The sequence below is a fragment of the Ictalurus furcatus genome, chromosome 11 (genome assembly GCF_023375685.1).
Source record: "Ictalurus furcatus strain D&B chromosome 11, Billie_1.0, whole genome shotgun sequence".
Classification (NCBI taxonomy): domain Eukaryota; kingdom Metazoa; phylum Chordata; class Actinopteri; order Siluriformes; family Ictaluridae; genus Ictalurus; species Ictalurus furcatus.
Window position 1 is genome coordinate 17,656,631 of NC_071265.1, and position 19,701 is coordinate 17,676,331.

The 19,701-nt window shown below is 40.4% G+C and overlaps 1 protein-coding gene across 4 annotated transcripts in view; it reads left to right on the forward strand.

Moving 5' to 3' along the window:
• Positions 1–19,701, forward strand: part of LOC128614663 (synaptotagmin-2) — a 55,444-nt gene that overhangs the window by 17,721 nt on the left and 18,022 nt on the right. Inside the window, exon 1 of one of the 4 annotated variants that reach the window (XM_053636200.1) lies at positions 12,433–13,034. The exons of the other annotated variants lie outside the window; for them this stretch is intronic. The gene's annotated coding sequence lies outside the window, so the exon portion shown is untranslated. Of the gene's footprint in view, positions 1–12,432; positions 13,035–19,701 lie in introns of those variants that run through there. 4 annotated transcript variants of the gene reach the window in all.

Sequence of the window (19,701 nt, forward strand, 5' to 3'; positions counted from 1 at the left end):
CAAAGGAGTGGCTCAAGAAGAAGCACATTAAGGTCCTGGAGTGACCTAGGCAGTCTCCAGACCTTAATCCCATAGAAAATCTGTGGAGAGAGCTGAAGGTTCGAGTTGCCAAACGTCAGCCTCGAAACCTTAATGATTTGGAGAAGATCTGCAAAGAGGAGTGGGACAAAATCCCTCCTGAGATGTGTGCAAACCTGGTGGCCAACTACAAGAAACGTCTGACCTCTGTGATTGCCAACAAGGGTTTTTAAACCAAGTATTAAGTCATGTTTTGCAGAGGGGTCAAATACATATTTCCCTCATTAAAATGCAAATCAATTTATAACATTTTTGATGTGTGTTTTTCTGGATTTTTTTGTTGTTATTCTGTCTCTCACTGTTCAAATAAATCTACCATTAAAGTTATAGACTGATCATTTCTTTGTCAGTGGGTAAACATACAAAATCAGCAGGGGATCAAATACTTTTTTCCCTCACTGTATATTAGGCAGCAAGTGAACAGTCAGCTCTCAAAGATGATGTGTTGGAAGCAGGAAAAATGGGCAAGAGTAAGGATCTGAGCGACTTTGACAATGGCCAAATTGTGATGGCTAGACGACTGGGTCAGAGCATCTCCAAAACAGCAGGTATTGTGGGGTGTTCCCGGCATGCAGTGATAAGTACCTACCAAAAATGGTTCAAGAAAGGACAACTGGTGAAGTGTGTGGTGAGCGAAGGCTAGCCCGTCTGGTCCGATCCCACAGAAGAGCTACTGTAGTATAGATTGCTGAACAAGTTAATGCTGGTTATGATAGAAAGGTGTCTCACCCCTGTCCACCACCAAAAGCATCTACAATGAGCATGTGAGCATCAGAACTGGACTATGGAAGAAGGTGGCCTGGTCTGCTGAATCATGTTTTCATTTACATCATGTGGATGGCCAGGTGCATATGTGCCACTTACCTGGGGAAGAGATAGCACCACGATGCACTATGAGAAGAAGGCAAGCCGGCGGAGGCAGTGTAATGCTCTGCTGGGAAACCTTGGGTCCTGGCATTCATGTGAATGTTATTTTGACACGTACCACCGACCTAAACATTGTTGCAAACCAAGTACACTTCATGCCAACGGAATTCCCTAATGACAGTGGACGGCCATTTCAGCAGGATGATCCACCGTGCCACACTGCAAACATTGTTCAGGAATGGTTTGAGGAACATGACGAAGAGTTCAAGGTGTTGACTCGACCTCCAAATTCCCCAGATCTCAATCCGATCGAGCATCTGGGGGACGTCCTGGACAAACAAGTCTGATCCATGGAGGCTCTACATCGCAACTTACAGGACTTAAAGGATCTGCTGTTAATGTCTTGGTGCCAGATACCACAGCACACCTTCAGAGGTCTGGTGGAGTCCATGCCTCGACAGGTCAAATCTGTTTTGGTGGCACAAGGGGGACCTACACAATATTAGACAGGTGGTTTCAATGTTATGGCTGATCGGTGTACAATGTCTTACTAACTTAAAAAATCTCCATGATTATCTATCTAGCCCATTGCTTATTGATGACGTGAGGACTTATAAACCATTCAAATTTTAGGATGCTAGCCATATCAAACATATCATTTTTTTCTTTTCTATAATTCACTTTGATTCCCATCCATCATTGGGCTGCTTAATGCTTTTGCAGGAGATGTACATACATTAATTATTTTATTTATTCATAAATTTATTACACAGTAGAGGGTTTATATGTAAGCATAGTCACAGATGAGTCAATGTGTACACCTCCAAAATCTACACACCATGTGAATCTGCATTGCTGTGTCTGAATAAGCACTGATTAGTTGAACAGAGAAGAGTTTTGCGTAGTGCTAGGTTTATGACAAGATCCAAACAATATTCAACCCAAACCAGAGCTGAAGTGAAACAGAGTGGTCCCTTCTTCAAAACGTAACACAAAAAACAAGGAATTGACAATGAATTTGTGGCATTATATATATATATATATATATATATATATATATATATATATATATATATATATATATATGTATATATATATGTATATGTGTATATATATATATATATATATATATATATATATATATATATATATATATAATGATAATATATAGATCCAGGAGTGTGCTCCATGCCATTTCTATAATGGCAGTGCAACAAAAATTTCAGCATTAAAAAACAATTAAGCCTCAAATAGTTACTAATTACAGTCAAAAAGACAGCTAGTGATGTAAGGCGATTAAAGGAGGAATGTACTGTACTTCTCAGTAAAACTGGTGTCAGTACTTTTCAACTGTGATATTCTGAGTAAGAAGCTAAAAGGAAGCACTATGCTAAAGGCTAATCCATTTGCAGCTCACAGTCTCTCAGGATAAATAGTGCACTTCTGCAATAAAAGGCTACTTCCTGTTTCTGTTTTTATCTGAATTCAATTACTTTTTTGTTTTACTCTGTAAATCCATCAGTGCTGGTGCTGACTCAAAAATTAGAACTATACTATACTATTAGAACTGAATTCTTTTTGGGTGTGGTGCCTTTGGTGCAGCGGGTAATGTTGTTGCCTCAGAGCTCCAGGATCGTTGATTTGGTGCTGAGGTGCTGTGGTCACTTTCTGTGCTGTAGGTGGATTGACAACTCTAAACTGGTGAGAATAATTGTGTGTGTGTGTGTGTGTGTTTGTGTATGTGTGTGTATGGTGCCCTGTAATAGACTGGCATTCCATCCAGGATGCGTTCCTGCTCCGCAGTGTTCCTAGGATAGGCAGTGGATTCATCGTGACCCTGACAAGGATAAAACAGTTAATGGAAACGAGTGAAGTAGTTTGTCATTTTTGAGTCTTCTACTGCCTGTGAGGCGAATCGCAACTACCATGAAAGCACAATGCTAAACTCATCATGAGCTTTCCTAAATTGTTAGCTACATTTGAAACCAAAGAATCAAATATAAGACACCCAATGTCTTGCTCGATGAACTGCGGCTGTTTAACTGACAAAAGGAGGTTGAAGGAGTTTACTGCTTATATTAGCAATGCTTTTCCTTTTTGCTGAAATGTAAGATGCCACTCAAAGAAATGGTGCACTAAACCTATGCGTTATCACATTAAACGCCACGTACTATAAGGAAGAATGCATCGTGCATGTCCTTTGTTTGTGCATCTGTGAGTGAGCACAAAAGAGAAAGTGCTGCCTGCGCCCTCTAGCTTCACATTTCCTTGTTAAACCCCTGCATTGCAGCAGTACTTGCAGAAGCTGAAGGAGAGTGAAAGAGAGAGAGAGAGAGAGAGAGAAAGCACAGCTTTTTATCTCTCCTCCCCACACTCGGAGAGAAAATGAAGTGTGGCGCAAATAACATCCATGAGAGGCTCGGGACACAAATGGCCTTCACCATGGCAAATTTCAGTAGATCCCTTTCACCTCCATGTTTGTTCTGTGGCTGTTTTACACTCAGTCAAACAACAGCAGGATTTTGTAGACTTACAACCTCATATTCATATTAAATAGCAAAGCCATGGCAAGGAATTTGCTCCTACAAATTTGAGACCCTGTGTGTGCGTCTGTGTGTGTGAAAGAGAGAGACTTAGAATTGTTAATAATTTAGTGACCTTTCTGATTCAGATCCCTTCCATATGACGAAACACTGTAGCCTTTTAAAGATTTTTTCCACACACGGTTATGGCACACAATCACTTATAATCAATATGATACAATCAAATGTTATGTTCAAGATAACACACAGTGTACCATGATAGTTAACAGTTAAAGGGTACAATGTACTCAAAGAGAAACTGCTAAAATCCCAGACATTATCAGTGCCTCTGATTCATTACCACTATAGAACAGAAAATGTGATTATTGTCATATGATTTTATGCTAGATTTCATCTCCATCATGTTACAGTTTGGTGTTGCCATTAGCCAGAGGCAGGAAAACAGGCTTACATTTAGAAGTAAAATGTCAACAGAGCTTTAAAAAAAGCAAAATAAATCACTAGATTACAACAGAAAGGTGTGACATAGTGTACTACACATATAATAGGTAAAGCGAATTGAATTACATATATTTATATTACAGATACAGTATTTGATATGTATTATACAATATGGATAAGTTCACTGTGTTCCAGCTTCCATAACAAACCGGTCTTACTATCATCTAACTAAAGGCTCCTGCTTGGAACAAATTTATCATTTAAGCTGACTTTGTGAAATATAATTGTCTTTCTGAGTGTGGTGGAGCATAGTTTAAGACTCTTCTTTATTATTTTTTTTCTTTATTTTTTTTGGCCATTGTATATATAATTCTAAATATACTCAGCAGATCTCACGTGAGATCTTCAACTCACACCTCCAGCGGAGTTTTTCTGGCACCCCTGTGGAGGTTGGGGGCATTGAGCCTGAGTGGGTAATGTTCAAAGCTTCCATTGCTGAAGCTGCGGTGGAGAGCTGTGGTCTCAAGGTCTTAGGTGCCTCAAGGGGCAGTAACCCTTGAACATCTTGGTGGACACCGGTGGTCAGGGAAGCCGTCCGACTGAAGAAGGAGGCCTTCCGGGATGTGTTATCCCGGAGGATTCCGGAGGCAGTTGCAAGGTACCGACAGGCTCGAAGGGCTGCAGCCTCTGCCGTGAAAGAGGCAAAGCAGCGGGTGTGGGAGAAGTTCGGAGAGGACATGGAGAAGGACTTTAGGTTGGCACCAAGGTGTTTCTGGAAAACCATCCGCCACCTCAGGAAGGGGAAACTGGGAACCATCCAAGCTGTGTACAGTAAGGATGGGATGCTGTTGACCTCAACTGAGGAAGTAATTGCACGGTGTAAGGAACATTTTGAGGAACTCCTGAATCCGACTAACACGCCCTCTATGGTAGAGGCAGAGGTGGAGGCTAATGGGGGATCATCGTCAATTTCCCTGGTGGAGGTCACTGAGGAAGTCAAACAACTACACTGTGGCAAAGCCCCAGGGATTGATGAGATCCGTCCAGAAAAGCTGAAAGCTCTGGGTGTGGAGAGGATGTCTTGGATGACATGCCTCTTTAACATTGCGTGGAAGTTGGGGACAGTGCCCAAGGAGTGGCAGACTGGGGTGGTGATTCCCCTGTTCAAAATGGGGGACCAGAGAGTGTGTGCCAATTATAGGGGTATCACACTTCTCAGCCTCCCTGGTAAAGTCTACTCCAAGGTGCTGGAACGGAGGGTTCGGCCAATAGTCGAACCTCAGATTGAAGAGGAGCAATGCGGATTCTGTCCTCGTCATGGAACAGCGGACCAGCTCTTTACTCTCGCAAGGATCTTGGAGGGGGCCTGGGAGTATGCCTACCGGTCTACATGTGTTTTGTGGAGCTGGAGAAGGCGTATGACCAGGTCCCCAAGGGTTTACTGTGGGAGGTGCTGAGGGAGTATGGGGTGAGGGGTTCCCTTCTTAGGGCTATCCAATCGCTGTACGCCCAAAGCGAGAGCTGTGTCCGGATTCTCAGCAAAAAGTCGGACTTGTTCCAGGTGGGGGTTAGTCTCCGCCAGGGCTGCGCTTTGTCACCAATCCTGTTTGTGATATTCATGGACAGGATTTTGAGGCGTAGTCATGGTGGGGAGGGGTTGTGGTTTGGTGGCCTGATGATCTCATCACTGCTTTTTGCAGATGATGTGGTCTTGATGGTATCATCGGTCCATGACCTTCAGCACTCACTGGATCGCTTCGCAGATGAGTGTGAAGCGGCTGGGATGGGGATTAGCACCTCTAAATCTGAGGCCATGGTTCTCAGCAGGAAACCGATGGAGTGCCTACTCCGGGTAGGGAATGAGTACTTAACCCAAGTGAAGGAGTTCAAGTACCTCGGGGTCTTGTTCACGAGTGAGGGGACATTGGAGTGGGAGATTGGCTGGAGAATTGGAGCAGTGGGAGCGGTATTGCAATTGCTTTACTGCACCGTTGTGACGAAAAGAGAGCTGAGCCGGAAGGCAAAGCTCTCGATCTACCGGGCAATTTTGGTTCCTACCCTCACCTATGGTCATGAAGGTTGGGTAGTGACCGAAAGAACTAGATCGCAGGTACAAACGGCCGAAATGGGTTTTCTCAGGAGGGTGGCTGGCTTCTCCCTTAGAGATAGGGTGAGAAGCTCGGCTATCTGAGAGGAACTCAGAGTAGAGCCGCTGCTCCTTTGCATTGAAAGGAGCCAGTTGAGGTGGTTCGGGCACCTGGTAAGGATGCCCCCTGGGTGCCTCCCCATGGAGGTGTTCCAGGCATGTCCAGCTGGGAGAAGACCCAGGACTAAGTGGAGAGATTATATCTCCACACTGGCCTGGGAACGCCTCGGGATCCCCCAGTCAAAGTTGGTTAATGTGGCTCGGCAAAGGGAAGTTTGGGGTCCCCTGCTGGAGCTGCTGCCCCCGCGACCCGATTAATGGATAAGCGGTTGAGGATGGATGGATGGATATACTCAGCAAAATAATAAAAGAAACGTCCCTTTTTCAGGAGACTGTATTTTAAAGTTAATTTTGTAAAATCCAAATGAGCTTTACAGATCTTTATTGGAAAGGGTTTAAACAATGTTTTTCATGCTTGTTCAGTGAACCATAAACAATTATTGCACATGCACCTGTGGAACAGTCCTTAAGACACTAACAGTTTACAAATGGTAGGCAATGAAGGTCACAGTTATAATGACTTAGGACACTAAAAAGACCTTTCTACTGACTCTGAAAAACACCAGAAGAAAGATGCCTAGGGTTCCTGCTCACCTGTGTGAACATGCCATAGACCTGCTGCAGGGGAGGCATGAGGACTGCGGATGTGTCCAGAGCAATAAACGGCAATGTCTATAATGTAAGATACATAAGACAGTGCTACAGGGAAAAGGAAGGACAGCTGATCGTCCTTGTAGTGAAAATTAGATGTAACCATGTGACGTGATCGAGAACTTGCGAATGCCTTGGTGGAAGAACTGACAAATCTGGTACAGTCCATGAGGATGAGATGCACTGTAGTACTTAAAGCATCTGGAGGCCACCAGATACTGACTGTTACTTTTAATATTGACCCCCCCCCCCCCTTTTGTTCAGGGACTCATTATTCCATTTCTGTTCCTCAAATGTCTGTGAAACTTGTTCAGTTTATGTCTCAGTTGTTGAATATTTTTATATTAATACAAATATTTACACGTCTTATAAAAAGCAGTTGAATGTGAGAGGATTTTTCTTTTTCTTTTTGCCGAGTATATATTTCTGGTTATACCATACTGCTGTCTGTATGGTGTGATGTTCTCCTGTGGGTTCCTCCAGGTTCTATCTGCAAAAATTCACACCGATAGTTTTTCCCGGTTGCGTCATCGGGGATGCAGCTGACAAGGGTCCGCTGTCATTATACAGTACGAGAGCGGTCTCTAGAGGCGAATTAAAAACCATCACTGACAAATTTTATGTGATTTGAAGTGTTTTTTGATTCGTTTTGCACGTCTCTATTTTTATTTGTTATTTGGAGCGGGGTTTTTTTGTTCAGCTTTGTATCTTTTATTTACTTTAATATTTATTATTAGTTAATGTATATGAATACTTATATTTATATATTTTAAAAAGTAAAGTACATTTTCATGGTACAGTCAGTATTGTATACAGTTGTAATAAAGTTCAGCAATATTTTACTTTGATTGTTGTGTTGTCATTCAGTATCAATTTTAAGTTGATTAATCGGTTTTCGGCATGTACCGCCCAACTTAGTTATCAGTATCGGTAAAATTGGTCAACCTCTACTGGATATACTACATTGCCTCTGGGAATGAGTGAGTGAGTAAGTGTGTGAATGTCTGTGCATGGGGCCCTGTATAGGGGTGCAAACCTCAGGCTTCCACACAAAAAAGTTTCGATTGATAAGTTACTGATTCGATATTTGATGATACCTCTGAATCTGCTACGTAACAATATGATTTGATTTAATAGCCTCTGATTGATATGTGACTGACTTTGTTCAGAATGTGAAGTTGGCCTACGAATAATGATGATGTAGAGAAGGACTATTTTAAAAGTATTTACAGGCAAATTACTTTGCTAGGCTTTTTTACACATCAATTTAAAAATATTAATTATGTTCTCCACACAAGTTATCTGTCCTTGTTTTTTTTTTTTAGCATAATAATCGCTTTACAGTATTATCAATTCTAATCTATGTCTTGGCATTCGGGCATTGAATCTGTTGCGTTGATTCATTTCAATCATTGCCTTAAAATCAATGAATTGGTCCAAATTGTGTGACTGTTACACCCCTAGTGCCCTGCGATAGACTGGAATCCAATCCAGGGTGTATTCCTGCCTACAGTCCTGGGATTGGCTCTGGGTCCACTACAATTCTGACCTGGATAAATTGCCTACACAGAAGATGGATGAACGAATGATTGGCATATTTTCCCAGCTGCCTCACTCTGCCTTCCACAACAATTCCTTCTATAGGAACAGGTCATTTATATTCTCGCCCAGGGGATAGATAATGCATGACAACAATCTATTTCCTAGATAGCTGTTTTTATGCTAAAACAAAAGACTTTGGTAAGGCCTGTGCTTTTTAGACCACTACCTATTTTTTGACATATACCCTGTATATGCATGCAGGCCTGCCACACACCTACACACACAGGCACACAGGCATAGGCATACATCTGGCTAAACAACGAAGGACCTCTATTTTCTGTGGAATAAATCATATGCCAATCAATTAAGGAGTTTTGGCACTGAGAGCTTTGGGCCTGCTCATGATTGCAAATGTGATTGTGTCAACGCTTCATAGCCCAAAGTCAAATGTCTTCTCACCATGAGGAGGGAACATGTCTGAACATACAGTGCAAGATATCATAATACAATTTCCTATAGACAGACAGACAGATAGATAGAAACAACTAAATATGAAACAATACATCAGATGTCTGTACACTCAATGTTAATTAATGCATCAATCTTTTAGTCAGAGATAAAGTGGTCATGCTTCATAATTTCTGACAATTATTTATTCATAAAGATGTCTTACTACCAGACTACTCACGTTAATCCGGTTCCAAAATTAGACCTTTTCACAGAGTTTTGGGTTAATTAGGTGGAAGAGAGCACACACATTTATGCATTATACTCTATATAGGGCAAATGTGGATGTGGGTTATATTATCGTCCTTTTAGTAGTGACTCAGAGCTTGAAAGGATCACCAGTCACCTATTGAGTATAATACAATGATACTTGATCACTATTCTTGACTTTCTGAACACTGTTTACATTTAACTCACTGATAAATCAATGCGTTATGCAGATTGTCTTGCATAAATTACACAAGACAGTTACAGTACCTGTCTGAAACAATACAGAAATACGTGTGGAGCATGAGCTGATGATTAACGTTGCCACTTTTGTTACCTTTGCCTTGTGTTCAGATTGGCTAATTGAATTGGGAGTGGCAGGCTCCATGTGGTGAAAGGTGATCCAGCTGAGTTGGCACCATATGGCAGAGTGCCAGTATAGCACTCTGCCTCTTTTCACCCTCAGACACACACACACACACACACACACACACACACACACACACACACACACACACACACACACACACAGAGGTATCCCTTCAGCACTAGACAGACAAGGCTGTTACGTCACCCCGTTTAGCTTTATAAGACCGACTTAAATTCTTGTATGCCACACTGATGAATACAGCCAATGTCAAATCTAATTAGTGAAATATTATCTTTACTTTACAGCTATGATGGTTCCATGGACTGTATTCATTCATATTAATGTAGATTCCCTTTATCACACTCTCTCTCTCTTGTCCGTGTCTTGTGTCCGAAGTTCTCCGCAACACTAAATCACACACATTGCGGTCTGCGTAAACAAAACACTCGCTTTCACCATTATTATGCCAAAAAAAATATTTGTTTACTTAAGGGTTTAGATCTTGAACCTTGAAAAATCTTGAAAAAAATGGCCCAAAATTGCAAATTATTAAGCTTTTAATGACCTTAAAGGAAATGAGCAAGAATTAAACAAAAAGATAAAGTAACTTTATTTTTATTTATTTTATTTTTATTTTGTACACCCAGACATGTTAGATTGAATTTTATGTCAAGCATTTTACTCACTATCATGATTATACCTTTGCGTACAAGAAGACTATATAAATGAATCCCCCTACTTCTAGCTTTTTCCCAAAGAACAAAAGTAAACGAGTAAATGCTGGCACAGGAGCTCTCAGGAGTGCATTCGTTTAATTCTTGATAATTTTCTGACCAATGATTTTTCGTTAAGATCATTAAACGCTTAATATTTTGCCATTTTGGCTTGGCTCATTGTTTTTTTGTCCAGGAGTATACATACAGAACAAATATTTTATCATTACCCTCAGTACTCACATTACTGTGTTTAGAACTTTAAATATCGCAATATCACCAACACATTTTACTACAAAAATCTTAGATATCATATAAAATGTGTCTGGGCTGGTAAAATGTCCTCATTAATCTAAGGCTTCTTGTAAAGCATTCATTTCGATATATCAATAACATATCACTATCACTGTTATGACAAGCCAGTCTTGCCAGGCCTGCCTCGTACTCTTGCATTATTAACAGCGCCTCATCCTGAAATGACTCTTTTGGTCACTATTAAGAATATTTTCTGTAGTACATGAACGGAAAAACCCTAAATTGCAATGTGGCTGTCCCGAACTAATTAAAATGATAGGATTTTATGATATGCATAAATCTTGTTGTTTCACATGAATGACTGTGGCAGGGAGACAAATGGGCTTTGAGATTGCTGTGTAGTTTCAATTCCTAATAATGTGGGGGTGTGCGGGGTTTTAAAATATGCAGTGCAGATGGATTGTAACTCCTGTTTTAGATGGAAACCGAAGAAGGCACTTTTGGTTAGTTTGTGCTTGGTGGCCTGCCTGAAACCCAATTTAGTTGACAAGAAGATGCAAGTAAACTCCACCACCTGGACAGTTTTACAACACCTGTCCAAAACTTTCTAATGTGATTCATAAGGGGAAAAAAAACACTTCAGCAGGAACATATGCTTGTCATCCTAAGCTAAAAAAAAACCCAAAAAAAACAAGCACTTTTCTCTTGTCCCTCTATTTCTACGCTTAGTAGTCTTAGAACGGTTCAAATTTTCATAAAAGGTCTTTATATCTCATTTTAATCATACTTTTAAAATGAACCATTCGGACTTACAGTATATAATTGTAGCTAGAATGTTACTATGTATATGTTTTTACTGTAGCACCTGTCATTTTTTTCAACTGTCTGTTCTTAGAGAATTAATATATACTCTCACTGGCCACTCTATTGTATAGGTAAACCTATACATTTATACAGTTATCCAGTCTGGCGATCATGGTCAAGAGCTTCAGTTAAAAATGTGATCTCACAGTGACAAGACCACATTAGCGTCCAATCCTGTCAGCCAAGAACAGGAATATGAGTCTACAGTGAGCACAGCTGGACAGTTGAAGACTGGAAAAAGACTAGGCAATCTTTTTCCAATCTTCAACTGTCCAGTTTGGTGAGCCTTTTCCCACTGTAGACTCATATTGGGGGCAGTGGTGGCTTGACGGTTAAGGCTCTGGGTTACTCATCAGAAGGACAGGGGTTCAAGCCCCAGAACTGCCAAGCTGCCAATGTTGGGCCCTTGAGCAAGGCCCTTAACCGTCTCTGCTCCAGGGCCGCTGCATTGTGGCTGACCCTGTGCTGTAATGTATATGTGATTAATAAAGACTCATTATCATCATTATTATTATATTCCTGTTCTTGGCTGATGGAAGTGGACCCCGATATGGTGTTGTGCTGTTGTAACCTATCCGCCTCAAGGTTCAATGAGCTGTGGGTTCTGAGATGCTTTTCTGCTCACCACATTTGTAAAGAGTGGTTAGATGAGTCACCATAGCATCTTGTCAGCTCGCCTGGCCATTCCCCTCTGAGCCCTCTCATCAACAAGACAACCTGCACAACTGTCTCTCAAATGATGTTTTTGTTTTGCACACCATTCTGTACCACTCTGAAACTGTTGGGTGTGAAAATCCCAGGAGATCAGTACCAACCTTGTCACGGTCAACGTCCCTGAGATCACGTTGTTGTTGTTTTTTTCCACCTTCTGATGTTTGATGTGAACATTAACTGAAGCTCTTGATCTTTATCTGCATGATTTGATGCATTGTGCTGCTACCACATGCTGATTGGATAATTGCATGAATGAGCAAGTGTACAGCTGTTCCCTTTAAAGTGTCCAGTGAGTATTTATTATTGCATTACCTCATAACTGATACACTTTCAAACAATATTTATTCTGCAGTATGTCTGCATGAATAGTTTGTTTAGAAATGGTATCTACCCTCTCCAGTTTTGGTGTGAGCACACCGTCTGTCCCCGCTGCCTCATTTCACCAGCTAAAACAGTACAGTCCCAAAGGGAGGAGGATTTTACATATTTATCATTTAAGATGGTCCTCCACTACCCGTTTGGGCGTAGCTTTCTGCATGCAGCAGTGTGTGAGCAGCATCCTAAATGAGGAGAGAGAGAGAGAGAGAGACAGAGAAAGAGAGAGAGAGAGAGAGAGAGGCATGGGAAGTAAATGAGTATTAGAATGGAATCAAGGGAAAGCATGTGTATATGTCAGTGTGAGAGAGAGAATTGAGGAGAGTTAATGAGACGGAGAGAGTGAGAGAGAGAGAGTGAGAGAGAGAGAGAGATGTGTGTGATAAAGGGTATGGGTGATGTGACAACATTGAGCGAGCTTTTGTGTGTGTGTGTGTGTGTGTGTGTGTGTGTGTGTGTGTGTGTGTGTGTGTGTGAGAGAGAGAGAGAGAGAGAGATGGGGGTTACTGTGTGTGTGTGTGTGTGTGTGTGTGTGTGAGAGAGAGAGAGAGCGAGCTCTGCTGCAGTACAGGGAAGTGAGGGGCGCTGCAGTTTGCTCTGATGGAAGAGTCATTGGGGGATGTTACCTCACCACTGAGGCATTAAGTCCACCACTCGTTTTGGATGGGTGGCTCAAACTGGAAGGATAGAACCATTGCCTGGTAAGGGATTTCCCTTTTTTTTTTTCTTTTTCTTTCCTTCACTCTCTCTCTCTCTCTCTCTCTCTCTCTCTCTCTCTCTCCAAACTCCAAGCTTGTATGCAGTTCCTTTGCATACTTCATGCAAGATTTGCTTCATATTTGCCTAGGATTATTTCATTTTTTTGGACCAATCCAGCATTCACTGTTTTTAAAGTTGTGAATGAAATCATTGATTATTTAAAGCTCGAGTTCATTCGAGAGATAAAGCTGTCACAGCTGATGCAGTAACACTGACAACGACTGTAATTAATTATGCAATTCACTAACGTAGCCGCAGTGCCATATCTCTAATAATGAGTCTGCTGCAAGTTGGGGGAATGTAGTTATCACTGTAAACTATACTATAGGGACTTCACGTATGTAGGTTATAAGTATTTTTAATACATTTCTTGTACAAATGCACCAGGGCTCTGCATTACAGTCTGTGAAAGGTCTCTGAGCCTCAGTGTATGACCCCATAACATTACTCTGCTACGGACGATTTATGCCAATAGATTCCCTCCCTGTCTTAGTACTGTATAGTGCATTATAGGTGACACATACTGTACTATATGTGGCTGTCTCTGAGAACATGGATGTTCAGAGGTGGAGCTGCTGCTCTGGGTTAAGGTGCTGATTTTTACTGACTGCATCTGGGGTCAGACCAGGGCAAGCAGACATATATAGCCTTCATTCCAAAAGTAACCTGATTTTGACTCTCAGATTGACACAGTGCACATAGATAAGCCAATCCATGTTTCTGATGGTAACTCTAGTGTTAGTACATGATGATTATGTTTAACAGTTTCAGCGAAATATCTGCAGTTGCATCATGAATAATCTTTTCAACTGTTAAGGTGTCCTCCATTCAGGTCACCGTCAAAACACCAAAATTTTGTTGAAAGATCTAATAATTGTTGATGACGACTCATATCAGAAAGATCAGTAGCAAGATTAATAATAACCAATGCTACCAAACAGATAATATATCTTGTGCTGTATTTGATAATAATTTCTTATTGATCTTACTATGGATATTGTATGTTAGTAAAGCACTATAATATTTTTTGCTGTATATTTACTGTATGCATAGTGCAGAGGATTCATCCATTTCACTGGTCTACATTTTAACATGTAACAGATTATTTAGAACTTTTACAATGACCATAGGACCTGTATGTGTCACCTATAATGATCATGTGTAAAACTTGACCAAAAAACACTACATTCCACTGAATGGGGTCCATTGAGAGTCCTGCAGATTTTCCCACTCATTATTTCTTATCACTATTTTCTCCACTGTTCTAGAGTCCCATCTTTGTAGCCATGGAAAACAGATTACTTAAATAGTTCACACTTAATTTACTGGAATGGTTTTCAGTTAAGCCTTTAGGTTACATGAAGTACAGTAACTAATGAGGTCAGCTTTACATACTCTTAAATACTACTTTTACAGAACATGTTCATTTTTTATGTTAACACATTTAAAAATGTGCTTTTTTGCTTTTTTTTTTTTTTTTTTGTAAAAGAAGAAGCCTTTGTTTGAATAGGGGACAACACTGGCCATCATTTTTTTTCTCCCAATTTCCTCACAGACAATTCCTACCCACTAGCTCACAACAGCTACCCAGCTTGGAAGGTGAAGGCTAGAAATTGGTTTACCAAAACATATAAAAGACAGCAGATGTGTCTGCTTCTCATGTAACAGGAAGCGAGGAAAGACATCCTTCTCACCCAGAGAGCTGGACCAATTAAGCTGTCTTGCACTCCAGACCATGGTTGGCTGTAATATCAGATAAAAGCTTATCTGTGGCAATCAAATACCTTTTATTAGGTTTTCATCTTGGTTTACTCTTTCAATTACAGCAAAAAATTACTACATGTACACACATTTCCTATTGCTTTATGTTTTTTCTTGTGCTTTAAGATTCCAGTACTAATATGATGCTTAAAAAATATCAAGAACAATCATAACGGTTTCAAACATACCTGCTGGATTAGATAGCCATGGAATACAGATTACTAAAGTCAGATGATTTAATTTCCCAAAATCTCCATCCACCTTTCCCCCCTCCAAAAAAAGCTAGCGCTCATTGATTGACCCTGCATTGAACAGAGTGAAAATCCTCTACATTCAGTAGAGAGTCTGGTACATTTTGTCAATAAACCTGGTCAAGAACCGCCTACTTTCACAGGAAGAGGCAATTAGACCAGCCACAAAGCATTTCCCAAATCCCGCTGGGAAACACACAAGATTAAATGACACAAACTAAAACTCTTACCATATTCCACAAACATTTTTATTTGAGTGACTATATCTTGTTCTGAAATGCTCACTGTCCAGCAGTGTTCAGATGTCTGGAAATAAACACACGAGTGCTTCAAAATTCTGAAACTCATGGCCATAAAGTTCACAAATGATACTCCCACTAATAAAACTAAAGATAGCCCTCCACTAATATTGGCACCCTTCGTAAATATGAGCAAAGAAAGCTATGAAAATTTATCTTTATTGTTTAAATTTTTGATATTTAAAAAAAAAATTCACAAAAATACTCTGCTCTAATGGATATCAAACAACTGCAAACACAACACAGATTTATCAAAACAATATTTGTTAAATATAGGTGTTCAAGAATTATTGGCACCCTTTTAGTCTATATTTTGTGCTACCTCCCTTTGCCAAGATAACAGCTCTGAGTCTTCTCCTATAATGCCCGATGAGGTTGGAGAATACATTGCAAGGAATCTGTGACCATTCCTCCATACAGAATCTCTCCAGATCCTTCAAATTTCAAGGTCCATGCTGGTGGACTCTCCTCTTCAGTTCACCCCACAGGTTTTCCATGGGTTTCCAGTCAGGGGACTGGGATGGCCATGGTAGGACCTTGATTTTGTGGTCAGTAAACCATTTTTGTGTTGATTTTGATGCACGTTTTGCATCATTGTCCGGCTGGAAGATCCAACCTCAATTCCAGTCATTGTCCTGTTGGTGGAAATGGGCATTTTCAATGCTTGTGCTAATTTCTTATAGCCACTTCCCATTTTGTGAAGCTCAACAACCTTTTGCTGCACATCACAGCTATATTCCTTGATCTTACCCATTGTTTTGAATGACTACGGGAACATTTGGTCAAAATTGCTACAAATTACTCAAAACAGAACATTCTCTTCATTATTCTGTTATGCAAGTTCATGAAGTAAGGGTTTCTTTTAAAGATTTTTTAAAATATTTTTTGTACAGCTTGGATTTAATCAGTGGTCATTCAAGGTTAGTTGATCGTATCTCCTTGCTTGTCTGCTCATTGGTGGCATCTATGCTTCTCACAAGAATGTTGCTTATGTGGAAAGTTTACTTACTTACTGTGATGTACACTGTATGGCCAAAGGTATGTGGACACCTGCCCACGTGTGCTTTTTGAACATCGAATTCCAGATTTAGTTCCCCTTTTGTGTTATAATAACCGCCAACAAGCCTACCTCTTCTTGGAAGGCTTTCCACTGGATTTGGGAACATGACTGGGGGGATTTGCCCATTTATTCACAAGAGCAGGGGTGTCCAATCATATCCAAAAAAGCACTGGTGTGGGTGCAGGTTTTAATTCCAACCAAGCAGAAGTCAAACCTGAGTCTTTTGAAAGCCAAGCTCAACTGATTAAACAAGTGAAATCAGGTGTTGCTCCTGCTTGATTGGAATGAAAACCTGCACCCACACTGGCCCTTTGCAGATAACATTGGACCCCCCCTGCACAAGGGCATCAGTCGGCGTTCCAGTTCATCCCAAAGGTGTTCAGTGGTGTTGAGATCAAGGCTCTGTGAAGGCCACTCAAGTTCTTCCTCTCCATCCTTGGTAAACCATGTCTTCATGGAGCTCACTTTGGAACATGTTTGGGCCCTGTAGTTCCAGTGAATGGAAACTGTAATGTTACGGTATACAAAGACATCTTATGCAATTGTGTGCTTCCAACTTTGAGGCAACAGTCTGGGGAAGACCTACATATGAGTGTGCTTGTCAGGTGTCCACAAAGGTTGGAACATATAGTGTATGTTCTAGATCATTTCGGTCAGTTGATCATAGAAGCAGATTGAGGGAAAATCCTCTCATCCAGAAGGTTTCTCTATCACAGGGTACTGAGAATATCCAGAGTGCAATATGTTGTTTTCGAAACAGAATATATTATACATTTTTATATATTTTCAGTATATTAAATTTTTGTATGACCACAAGTCTAAGATATTGTCTACTGAAGACTTGTATAGACCTAAAAGTGTATTAGTCACTTTTTTCAGCAGAACAGGCTAGAGCAGGATTAAACACATTTGACTTTGAAGGACCATAGCAGTGCTGCAAGCCAGAAAGGTAATTAGGTACAGCATGTCCTCTCGCCACTTGGTTTATGGTGGCCTTGCGTTTAAAAATTCTGTCTCGAAAGCTATCCCTATTTTATATTACTGCCAACTTTGGCTCTGTATCCTCTACTGTGTTCTTCAGAGAAGAAAAGGACACCAGCTCATTTGTATCTAGTGCATGCTCTCGCTTTGGATAGGACAATATTTCTCATTGGGAATGCCAGGGCCCCGCTCACTGTACATTTTTGCTACCGCCATTTTAAAACACTGATTCAACTGATTCAATTGAGTGATTATTAATCCTTCCATGAGATGATACGTATGTGTAGATATGTAGATCATGGATAAAAATAAAAATGTGCACATGAAGTACCCGAGACTGAGACTGGACGATTTGCATGGTATTTTATGAATTTCCAAAATGTTTCAAAGCCATGTTTTCCTTAAGCAATTCCTTAACAAGATTTAGTCATCCCATTTCATTTAAAAAAATTTGTAGAGTGTATGCAATAACATGTTGTAGGTTTTAGATCTAGATGTAATCTAGTTGTGCAAATTGTGCTGTAGGCAGGAGGTAGCGTAGAGGTTCAGAAGCTTCTCCATATTACTAACTTCAGCTTGTCTTCTTATGTAGTTCCCACAAATCATCAGATCTACCCCCTTTGAAGGATTTTTTTTTGTTGTTGGCAGGCTGCCACTTTCCTCAATCAACTGTTACTGCCCAAAGGCTTGATTGAAAATGATTTTAGAAAGTTACACTGTGTGTACTACATCATCTAAGGAGATATTAAATATCCCAGCTGTTCTACCAGAGCATAGAGGTTTGATTTTAAAATTTAACCTTTTGTTGAATGTGGATGATTACTTATATGGAAAACAGAGTCACTTATTTTAGTTTAAATAATGAAATACTTTTCTTTTTTTTCAGATTACTTGCTCACCTTGATTGTCATGATTCAGACAAATGACAGTGAACGTGTATCTCCTATCTAGAGTCTAGAAATGGCAGGGTTAATGGCAGGGAGTTTGGCAGCCACATGGATCGGTTTTTTCCAATTGTTTTGCTTGATCATTTATCCAAGTCTGCGAAATTGCCTGTCTCCTAAACTCAGACAAATCACTTCTTCATCTCCCTGTCATTCTGAGGGAGATTGAGAAACCAAATGAAAACTACATATGCTGTACACAGACTGTTGAGAGTACAGATCAGAGCTCAGCTTTTCAGTATTGCTGGTGACAAGTTTAAGAGGAATGGTGCTTTTGGATCTGTAATGTATTGCCAGCCAGTTGAATTAGAAACACGGTGCAGAGTAGGAAAGCACATTTTTGTTTTTGTCTAGATACAACAGATATATCTTGTTTGTCTTATTTATGCAATTATCTAATCAGCCAATCATGTGGCAGCAGCACAATGCATAACATCATGCAGATACAGGTCAAGAGCTTCAGTTAAAGTTCACAACAAACATCAGAATGAAGAAAAAGTGTGATCTCTGTGACTTTAACTGTGGCATGGTTGTTGGTGCCAAATGGGCTGGTTTGAGTATTTCAGAAACTGCTGATCTCTTGGGATTTTCACACACAGCAGTCTCTATAATTGACACATTCTGCCTCCTATACATTTCTATCTTTTGGGCCAATTTTCAATGGATAAAAACCAAACCCCTGTTATGTCAGAAGCATTTTAATATACATACGACAAGTCCAGACCAGGGAGAAGCATTCTAATGAGAGTCTGTATTGTCTGTTAGGATGTGGAGAGTGAAAAGGGCAGACTCATCATATTCCCTGTGCAGGCAGAATGTTTAAAATGATAGGACGTTGTCAATCAATACCTCAGTGAGAGAGCAAATATCAGTCCGACATGGCAAGTATGCTCTGGAACAGTGGAGAATAGGGAGTAGATAACAATTTGAGGGTGCGGGGTTTAACAGGATCCTAAACACACACATGAGTAAGGGACATGTAATTATGATAAATGGCAACAGTTTTTTTTTTTTTTAAACATCTTACATTTCAGAATAGACACTGTGCGTGCGTGTCCTGAAAAAGAATCTGAAGTTCTTCCTCTTCCAAACAATACAATATCAATAGTAATCATGCTGGATCGATAGCGGTCATTTCAAATGCAGTGTACCAAATACAATCTCACTGAGAGTACTGGACTGGTTATTATTAATCTTGTGTCAGCTTTGTGTAACAGTGCACAGTTCACATTTTCTTAGTAATTGCCTACAGTATACCACAAGCTTGAGACACAGTGTCGTGTAAAAGCCAGTAAAGTGCCAAATAGGAAGTC